Below are 11,725 nucleotides of genomic sequence, written 5' to 3'. Positions count from 1 at the left end.
GGTTTGCACTATATTAACTGCACTAAACCTAAACAAAGAAATTGTTGATTGGTGGCATACATAATTTGTATTCATTTTCTTTAAATCTCCCATAGCAGTGTTGCTCCTCCCAGATGCTTGACTACAATTTTCAACATCTTGCTGTATATATAAAACTAAATATACAAGTATAGGACTCATTATATGGAAACCCGTTATCCAGATAGTTCCAATTATTTGAAGGCCATCTCTTATGGACTCCATTATAAGCAAATAAATCAGTTTTAAATATCAGCATTTGTTTTTTTCTGTAGTATTAAAACAGTATCTTATATTTGATCCTAACTAAGATATAATTAATCCTTATTAGGGGCAAAACAATGCTATTGGGTTTAATTCATGCTTAAACTATTTTTTAGTAGTCTTATGGCATGGAGATCCAAATTATGGAAAGATCCCTTATCTGGAAAACCCCAGCTCCTGAGAATTATGGATAACGGGTCCCATATCTGTATTTATATACTGGATAATATATCCCCAAATGGAATTTATAAGCCCCAAGAGCACCAAGATGATCTATGATCATATGAACACACAAGGTCACAGATACAATGCACAGACTTATAATATGTTTATGACATACAAGTTTGAGTTTTGTAAAATATAAGCACAATAATATGCTTGTAAGGAGGTAAATGCAGTGCTGTTAAGATGTTGAAAATATGTTGTTAAGAAGTTGAAAATAAAGTTGGTTGAGGCCAGTGATAGAAAGGTGCAGGAAAGAATGTTTGGCCTTTTGGCAGTGTAAGAGATAAGGATAGCAGCTCTTTTTTAGGAATAGAGAGGCCCACAGAAAAAGCAAGGGTCCATGAGAGGAAGAGGCTGTTAGAATAATCCTTTGCTGTAAAAACCAATGTTGTTGAATAAAGAGAAGGTTTGGTTAAGTTACTGAGTCTTTCAAATATTATTACTAGACTTAGCATGCTGCTCTACGTGTAGACGTGTATAGCAGTAATGTGCAAGAAAGACATTCACTCATATGAGGGCAGTGACTGGAGACTGAATTATGTGCTGGGGCTGCTGTTCAGTAGCATATGGGGCATCTTGTCAAAATAAACAGCAGCATGTATGGTGCAAAATCCAGCGAAATTCTCCAATAGAACCAGTTTCAGTCTGTGGACAAAGGTTCATCTTTCAGCAGGACAACAGGAACACACAAGACAAAGTAACATTGCAGCTATGAAACAAACATTTTATTTTTTTTCTCCAGTCAAAGCCTTGATCTCAAGCCACCTCAGAACTGGGGAGCACAAGGGTTATCCAACTAATCTGAACAACCTGGAGGAAATCTGCTTGGATTTATGGGCGAAAATCAGTTCTTAAAAATCAAAATACCATTGAGAACATCATTATGTAGGGGGTAGTGATGAGTGTATCTGTCCTGTTTTGCCTTGGCAAAAAATTCTTAAAAATCAAAATACCATTGAGAACATCATTATGTAGGGGGTAGTGATGAGTGTATCTGTCCTGTTTTGCCTTGGCAAAAAATTTGAGAAACTATGGAAAAATTTGCGAAAACGCGAGTGCCGCACAACTCTTTTGATGCACGACTTTTTTTTTATGGGGGCATCTATTTTGATGAAACCACGCCTTTTTTACATAACTGCAAATTTTTGCTGAAACAATTCGCCAATGGCGAGATGTGGAATTTTGCTGCGAATCCATGCCTGCCGAAAACATTTGCTCATCACTAGTAGGAGGTTATTGTCTAGTAAAATGAAAGAACTGGTCATGGGTCTGAATACTTCAAGGAACTGTTAATGGTATTTATACTCCAAAAATGAGAGCTGTAGCTGGTTATTAGTGAACAAAAAGTCAAAAAGTGCTTTGTTTCACTTAGTCTTCACTTAACACCTCTTGCAGGGGCACCATTAAAATGATTATATTGATGGGGATTAGCAGCCTATTGTCAGGGGACAAGTTTATGTCTAATGTCAGAACAGTAGGTGCAAAAAGCCTCAATAACATTTTTTATAATAAACAAGTAAAACACTGATTAAACAAAAAGTGAGATTTATAAATTAGTATACTAGTTTTAGCTTAATAAATGAGGAATAATAACATTTTGAGTGAATATATTGTATGAACTCTGAAGTACATTATGCTGATTTCTGTGCGGGTGCTTGGACATTTTGGTAGTGTACTGAGTTTTTGACACATACAAATCTCAATAAAACTACACATGATATTGGCACATTCATGAAACATGCAGACTTCTAAATCACTTGTATTTCCACCTATAAAATAAAACATTTTTTGTGATATATATGTATATTATACAATATAGCTATTTCTTTATTGTTCTAGTATTTAGCCTGTTAAATCTTGTTACAGAAGTGGAATTACACAAACATTTTTAGAAATTTGGAAAGCCCAGCTTGTCCTGAAAAATAAAGATGTATAATTTTCCTAGGCAAACTAAAATTCCTCTTCAGGAAATGCCCCTAAAGTGAAATGACTGGCAAATTAAATGCAAAATCCTGCAGGCAAAATCATTATTCCAAGGCTCATGTATATGTGGGATTTGGATTGATTGCAGACCGACATAACAACATAAAAAAATGTTGGAAAAATTTCATCTAAAAGACAAAATCTGAAAACTGTCTGTTCAAAAGACAAATTCACAAAAGTGGAGATAGAGATTTATGAATAAGAAAGAAAACCCGACAAATTTATCTCCAGTTTTATTTTGTCTCAATATCACCACATTTGTGAATTCCCCCCAATGAGTCGCCATTCTTTATATACCCAAACCAGCCCAACCCCTCTCTGATATCACTGAAACAGGCGGGGCATGGTGTGAGTATATATGAGCAATGGCTTTGTGCAGAGTTAAAGGAAGTGCGTGTTGATGACGAGGACGGGGAGGAAAAAAGCTGCGACCAGCAGAAAGCAGTGATTGACCAGCCCAAAACCACCTTGCCTATGGGTAAATCATAGTTCTCCATACTGTTGTACCATATAACATCAAGGGTTATATTTATCATTGTCCAGGGCAACCAGCCAGCAATTAGATTTCAACAGTTAGAAAACCAAAGCAACTGGTACAACTGTTTTGCTCCACTTTTTACACAGCATGATAAATATACTCCTAAGTGCGTTTGAGAACTCAGATGGTCTAAATTGCTGCTAGTGACTGGGAATCAGTAAAGGACACAGCAGAGAAAAAAGTTAGAATGGAACATTCTGCAATGGAAGCTGAACTGAGTCTTGTATCCAGTGCATAAGAAAGTTATTGATGAAGCCAATAACAAGCAATCTGTCAGTGCTGTGTGTTATGCAGTTTCACAAGAGGTTTCCTGTTTTTATTCAAACACCAGGAGTGGCAATTTTCCATCTGAATCATCATGGTTTCACTTCAGCCTCAAAAAGAAGCCTGTGGCCTGAGAAATATTTCAACATAAGGAAAGAAGATCGTGCCATTTGTTTGTGCAAATAAATGAGTTAAAGGCATTGCTGGCATATTGGTGTGATTCTTCCCCTTTGCAAAGATACCTGAGAAATACTTCCCCCAAACCCCACTTTCCTAGTTATAATGCATTGTATAAAATGCATTTAACTTTTTATTCCATTGTGCTGATATTAAACTATAATTCAAGCATAATTTGCTTTCAGCCTTAATGTAATAACTGTATTCTGTATTTTATAACTTTTTTCCAAACTAAAGAGATAAAACTGGCAGCAAAGAAATATATAACACATTTAAAAATCATCTCCATCTCTAGAGAAAATTATTCTGGTTGGTATTTGTCAGGTTCTTATGTCTCTACCAGTGTTCTGTTCTATATTCATTGTTCTTTGATAACAACTAATATAACTGTTTATAGCATACACCTAAAACTCTAATATCTACACCCTAGGAGCAGGAGACATTAGACACACTAATGCTGTTGCTTACTTATTGAACTTCTGTTGTGGAAAAATATTGGTTGCTAACTCCATTTTACACCAGACATGTAAACTGAGTGGCATACAAAGAGACCTAGGGGACACGCATCGTGCACACTTGGCACTGTGCTCCCCACATTAGTGACAAAACCTCAGCAAAACTATCCCAAGTCAGGAGGTAGAAGTTACGTAGAGCCCAGTATCGTGGTTTCCCACCATTTGGGTCAGGTCCTGAACATTCTGCTTGTACTCACAATATAATATTATTTCTGTTCTTGTTCACTTACAAATATCAGATCAAAAGATAGATTAATAAATAGAAGGCCATGAAGTGCTTGGATCTTTGAATACATTACAAATGACCCTGCCAAATTGTGTCTAGGAATGACCAAAGTGTTCAAGTGACATTGTGCATATTAGCTATAAAAAGCCAATCTAAATAGCTAATAATTGCATGAACTCACTCTCAACAAGTTGAACAACAGCTTTTGCCCACACCTACAAATTTTCCTTGTACTTTATACAGAGCTGGCTCCTTTGTTATCAGATGAGGTCTCATCACCAAACCAAATTCTATAAAATGTCATTGTGCGTTCTCACGTATTTCCTAGTTAACAGGGGAGCTTCGGTAATTATGAACTATGCAGCAGTACAGAAAGACTGACAAGAAATATGCATTGGCACTACTCACCTATATAAATGTGTATCATTTGTGTATAATGCTTTTCATTTCCTATTGCTCTTTCATCTGCATTAATGCATAAACCTCAGCGCCGTAACACAAAACTCCCAATCGGTTAATAGTTTTCATTATTCTGCCTGCAGGAAACAGATCAATGCTAATTGTTTATTGGTTACTGCCCTGTGTTCACTGTAAAGTAAAGGAACCCCCGTCTGGAGCTAAAATCGTTAATGACTCAAACAGAACTGGTTTTAGCCCAAATTTTGGTACTCCCTACTGTGACTTATCCACTGCTTCAGTGCCCCCAAATAACAATACCATAGACATCCCTTTTATAGCTTCACATTGTCTGTGTTTTTCTCAGTCTCAGGAACTCACTGTAACAAATACTTTAAAAATAAAAATCCAAGACAAAGTTTTTTTTTATTGTGTAGGCTCTTTAATAAAGTCTAATAGCAAAGTCAATTGTAATATATTTTTAATTCTCATAATGAGTTAGTTCATGCTGGATGTAAATAACACTGGTTAAAATGTTGAAGAATGGAGTCATACACTGAAACAGAAGGTAAAAATTATATAGATGTTTTTTTTTACATTTTTGCTGTCATTAGCTCATCTAAAGCCTCCAGCTCCACCCTTGTTTTTTTTAACTAAAACCTCAAAGAATGTGTCACCAAGTTTATAAACCATGACCATCTATGTGGTTTTGATTCATGCAAATATGTCCGAACAGATTACACTCCCCTCCCTTCCATATTGCTCCTCTAGGCTTAAAAACTCAAACCCTCTTAATTTAAGAACACAAAAATATCTTAGCCATAGCAGAAAGAACATGACAGTGAGTAATCCTCCTAGCCTCTTCACCTCTTGTATCGGTTATTGATTGCTTTATATGTTACTCTGTATGTCCAATGTATGAAACCCACTTATTGTACAGCACTGCGGAATATGTTGGCGCTTTATAAATAAATGTTAATAATAATAATAATAGCAGTCTCCAGGGTTCCTTTTTAACAGTTTGTAACATTATGCTTCTAAAAGATTTTTCATTGTGAGTAAAGCTGCTACAGGCTTTATGTAACTTGACTAAACACTACATAGACCTAGAGGCATTGTAAGATAGTTCCATTATTTTCTTGGGTTGCATCATGCTGCCCCTGAGTACTGCTCATCCAACACCTTTTATGGTTTGATTCTGTTTCCTCCCCCTCCAACCTGCAAAGACATCTCTTAGGATTCCAAACAGACATTTGAGGGCCTATTTCCTATGTAAAACTTATTTTAGCTAGAAATATGGTGTGAATATTGATGAATAATAATTGGGATGCATGGCGATGTTGCAAAGTTTATCGCATGATGTGTATTCCATGCAACAGTGTAACAGTGTGAGAAAATACATTGCCAATATATAGTAATAGAACAAGGGCAAAGGTTTATTTTTGCTTTATTTTATGCATCTAAATGATGTTAATAAATATAGCAACTGGTTCTTTATAAAGCATGTATTTTCCTTTATACCCCATTTATACTCCTTCCAACCCAATGTAACCCATTTTAGTCAATCCAGCATAACAAACAGTATTAAAAAAATGGTGTACAAAACAGCAATGGCAAGTATGCTTTTAAAATAAAGCTCATGTTTAACAGGATGAGTACAATGCCAAGAAGGAGAATCAGGTTTGAAAGGTATCTGCCGAGGTTCCAGTGAAAAATTAATGCAGACCCTACATCAACCCCTATTCGAGTTTATTAGTTCTGTCCTTCTATAACATTGCTTATATCTTACACTAGTCAATGCTTTTCAGTGCTATAATATTCTTATTCTGTACTGACTTTAGAAAACACATTAGGCTAATTCCCAGTGGAGAGATTAGCTGGCCACAATAAATCTCTGCTACCGTGGGCGAATAATGTCTCCAAAATGCCTTTCCACCAGCAACAAAGTGAATCGCATGGGGAAAGGTATATACGTTGCTTCCTTTTCCAAAGTTGCACAACTTCTGCAAAATGAAGGTGGTATAAATCAATAGCATACCACGGATGACTAATCTCTATGTGGGGCATTAACTTAATTACCATTATCTTGTGTGGTTTTATATGTTCTGCAGCAGTGTTTTAAGAATCAGAACCAGCAGTGCAGAGAACAGTAAGAAACAGACAGACACTGCTGTTTGTACAGATACAAGTTACCATTCAAAATGTTTAATTGATATGTTTTGAAAAGTTAGACTTATTTTTTTTTAATTTCCCCTTGAACTAAAAAAGTCCAAAACCCACTAGCTTAAAAGTCACCAAAAAGGAAATTAGAATACATAAGGTTTCAGATTGTTACCACAATTCATGTACTAGCCACAGATTTCCAAACTGCAGAGTTTTGTACAAATCAGGTTTCATTGTAATCAGTTCATTTATGTTTTGGTAACAAATATCACTGCCATCATATTGCAAAGGAGAAGGGACACCTATCTACACACAGTATTTGTTAGTAGTTTTGCATTGAATCCATGAAATTATTTCCAATAACATTTCCCAGCTGTGCTGCAGATAGCCAGGTTTTTCTTCCACTGCATAGTAATTATTTATATTGCTGCACTATTTAATGTTGAATAAAGGGAGATTATGATGAATCAGTGAGTGGTTGCAAAAGGGCAAGCAGTAGGAGGAGGAAGCGGATGTCTACATTCAGTAATCTCCTCATATATCTATAGGTTACTAGTTGCTATTTTAGGTTGTTTGCTAAGATGATGGAACACTGTGAAAAAGTACAGCACCAATAAATACTAAAAGAACAAGGGCAAAGGTTTTACTGGAGTTGTATTTGATGGGCAGAAGAAGGGAAAAGATGTGTGAAAATATGAATCAGAGACTATGGGTGACTAAGAGTGTTGTTCTGTGAATAGGTACTCTAAAATGCTTTAATATTTCTAAAGATAAAGAAAAAAAATTACTTTAATGTTTACTGAAAACATGTTTTAAATCTTTCATTGTTTTTCAATTCAGATAGCTGTGAGATTGTTTAGAAGGATAGTAGTTACATAGTTACATTGTTACATAGTTACATAGGGTTGAAAAAAAGACCAGTGTCCATCAAGTTCAACCCATCCAAGTAAACCCAGCACACCTAACCCACACCTACCAATCTATACACTCACATACATACACTATATATACAACCACTAATACTAACTGTAGATATTAGTATCACAATAGCCTTGGATATTCTGCTTGTTTAAGATCTCATCTAGGCCCCTCTTAAAGGCATTAACAGAATCTGCCATTACCACATCACTAGGAAGGGCATTCCACAGCCTCACTGCCCTCACCGTGAAAAACCACCTACGCTGCTTCAAATGGAAGCTCCGTTCCTCTAATCTAAAGGGGTGACCTCTGGTGCGTTGATTGTTTTTATGGGAAAAAAGAACATCCCCCATCTGCCTATAATAGGAGCTCTGATAAGCTGGTCATAAAAGCAAAATGAAATCAAATTAAGTTTCATAAAATTTTTGGTATGTGTACGCTGGATATTATCCAGATTTCTATGTACCATGGATATGAGTCAGTATGTTGATGGCAAATGTTTGAATTGTCATCTGCTGATGCACCCAGTTCATGGCGCCTCTAAATATGAGTAGAAAGGGGTCACAGCTCCCGTTCAATTTCTGCTGTTCTGATTATTGAACTGTCTGCCAAAATGATTGGATCAATAGAAAGGTGGTCATGCCCTGCGACTGGTCAGTTTACTATAACTTGCCCCCTGTGTTGGACTGGGGTGTCCAGGGCCCACCAGGGCTGTCACCTCAGGGGCCTCTCACCCCAGTCGCATAACTTGCAGCCAGCCTGCACATAACCCTTCCCCCCGGACATGCCATGTTCCTCTTACTTGTGGCCATAAACAGGGGTGAGGGAGGAGTGCGTGGCTCTAAATGGGGAGCAGGCCTGGGTCACCAGGGCCTACTGGGTCCTTTCTAAGTATCCCACCGGCCAAGTCCAACCCTGCTTGTCTATTTTGTTTTGGCACAGTGTGCCTTGATTTTTTTCTCAACATGTCATCAGGTTGTAATGAAATGCTGGTGAGTATATGAAGCACAAGAAGAAGCCATCTACTACTAAGCAAAACTTGAAAATAAAAAGGTAATTGCTGATAACAATGAAATCCCCAATTGGTTTAAAATATATAAATAGTAAAAAATTATATATTTTTTTATGCTAGTTCAGGAAATCATCCAAACCACTCTTAAAGGCATTAACAGAATCTGCCATCGCTACGTCACTAGGAAGGGCATTCCCCAACCACACTGCACTATGAAAAACCACTTACGCTGCTTCAAAAAAAGAACACCCCCTATGTGCCTATAATCCCCTCTAATGTACTTGTACAGAGTAATCATGTCCCCTCGCAAGCGCCTCTTTTCCAGAGAAAACAACCCCAACCTTGACAGTCTAACCTCATAGCTTAAATCTTCCATCCCCTTAACCAGTTTAGTTGCACGTCTCTGCACTCTCTCCAGCTCATTAATATCCTTCTTAAGGACTGGAGCCCAAAACTGCACTGCATACTCAAGGTGAGGCCTTACCAGGGACCTATAAAGGGGCAAAATTATGTTTTCCTCCCTTGAGTCAATGCCCTTTTTTATGCGAGACAGCACTTTATTTGCTTTAGTAGCCACAGAATGACACTGTTTGGAATTAGATAACTCAGATCTGTGTCAAGTAAGGATCCCCCCAACACAATAGCATTTAGTTTATAATTTGCATTTATATTATTTCTGCAAAATTGCATAACTTTGCACTTTCCACTTTGCAACACTGAACCTCATTTTCGAGTTTGCTGCTCAGTTTTGTCAAATCGCTCTGCAAAGTGGCAGCATCCTGCATGGAACTTATAGTTTTGAACAATTTAGTATTGTCAGCAAAATTAGAACAGTGCTTTCTATGCCCTCCTCCAGGTCATTAATAAACATGTTAAAAAGCAAAGGACCAAGGACTGACCCCTGCGGTACTCCACTAATCACCCTGCCCCAAATAGAAAATGTTCCACTGACCACCACTTTGTAATCTATCCTTCAGCCAGTTTTCTATCCAAGTACAAATATTATGTTCTAGGCCAATATTCCTTTATTGTATCATTAACTTTCTGTGAGGTACTGTATTAAATGCTTTAGAAAAGTCTATTAGATGACATCAACTGCCATTCCAGCATCAAGGTTCCTGCTCACCTCCTCATAAAAGGCAATCAAATTAGTCTGGCAAGATCTGTTACGCATAAAACCATGCTGGCACAAACTTATAGTCTTGTGATTTGCAATGTGTTCAAGAACCCTATCCCTTATTACCCCTTCCAAAAGCTTTCCTATTACTGATGTCAGACTAACAGGCCTATTGTTTTCAGGCTGAAAACGGGATCCCTTTTGAAATAACAGCACCACATTAGCAATTCGCCAGTCTCTCGGCACCATGCCAGACCTCATGGAATCATGAAAAATTAACCGAAGAGGCTTGGCAATCACATTGCTAAGCTCGTTTAGTACCCTGGGATGAATCCCATCCAGACTTGGACTTTTATTTACCTTTACATATTCTAGTCTCTTTTGAATTTGACTGACCCATGCATCAGTAGTTATATTACTAGAATTGGGTCTATTTAAAGGGAAGCCTTGATTAGCTGGCTCCTTAATTGTATAGACAGATCAAAAGTAAGAGTTAAAAATTTTCTGCTTTTTTCCAACCCCTTCTTGCTTAATTTTTTTTATTATTTACATATTTAAAAACAATTTTGGGTTCCTTTTACTCCTAGCTGCAATACCCTTTTCCATCTCTATTTTAGCTTGCCTGATAGCTTTTTTGCATGCTTTATTTGCTTCCTTGTACCTGATGAAAGTTTCTGCTGTCCCAGCTAACTTGAATGCTTTAAAAGCACGTTTTTTCTCACCAATCTCAACACTAACACTTTTATCCAACCAAACATTTTGCTTTGCGATGCCTCTCCTTGCTTACAAGGGGAATATACTGATCTGTATTCTTGGTAAGCAACTATTTTTATAGAGCTGTCTCTGCAGCATTATCACAACCATGTTGTGATCACTGTTGCCTAAATGCTCACCCACATAAATGTTAGAGATAAGTTCAGTGATATACTTAGTATTTTCTGCAGCATTTCATACAGCACCACACAGACGGTTACTGATTTAATTAGAAAACATTGGTCTTGAACATAATATTTGTACTTGGATAGAGAGCTGACAGAAAGATGGATTACGAAGAGTGGTGGTAAATGAAATATTTGTAGTTGTACCAATGTTGTCAGTGGAGTATTTCAGAAGTCTGTGCTTGGTCCATTGCTTTTTAATTTATTCCTAAATGAACTTATGGTTGGAAATGTAAGTACTATTTATATGTTTAGTAATAACACTACATTTCTGCAATACTGAATACAAAATATTTGCTTTACAGCAATTCAACTGTAAAAAATATTTAGAATTGCTTTTTTTGTAAATTCTTCCAATTAAAGGATATATATGAATGTATTTTTTATCTGTCTACTATATATACATTCATAAAAAAACAAGGATGTATAAATATTAGCAACTGCATACTTTCTGCATTAATTTGCATTAATTAATATTTTTTTCCATTTTAAAGCTATGGAGCTGGTTATGAGCTAGTTAGTTTCTCTGACTGTTCAGTGCAGAAGGAAAACAGAAAACTGTTTTGATGTTGCTCTGCTCAGGAGAGGGATCAGAAACTTTCCTCTAACAGTACAGTCACATAAAATGACCACCAGGAGGTGCTGTTGTTACAAAATTAATTACCCGTATATACTCGAGTATAAGCCGATCCGAGTATAAGCCGAGGTATCTAATTTTACCTAAGAAAACTGGAAAAACTTATTGACTCGAGTATAAGCCTAGGGTGGGAAATGCAGCAGCTACTGCTAAGTTTTAAAAATCAAAATAAATACCAATAAAATTACATTAATTGATGCATCAGTGGGGTATATGTTTTTCAATATTTATTTCAAAGAAAAACAGTAAACTAGCTCTGTAAGCGGAGAAGAGGGTCAACAAAAATAATATGAGTACTACCCCACGCTCATTGCACATTGGCAAACTGGCAGCA

The sequence above is a fragment of the Xenopus tropicalis genome, chromosome 6 (genome assembly GCF_000004195.4).
Source record: "Xenopus tropicalis strain Nigerian chromosome 6, UCB_Xtro_10.0, whole genome shotgun sequence".
NCBI lineage: Eukaryota > Metazoa > Chordata > Amphibia > Anura > Pipidae > Xenopus > Xenopus tropicalis.
This window is presented reverse-complemented; position numbering follows the sequence as displayed.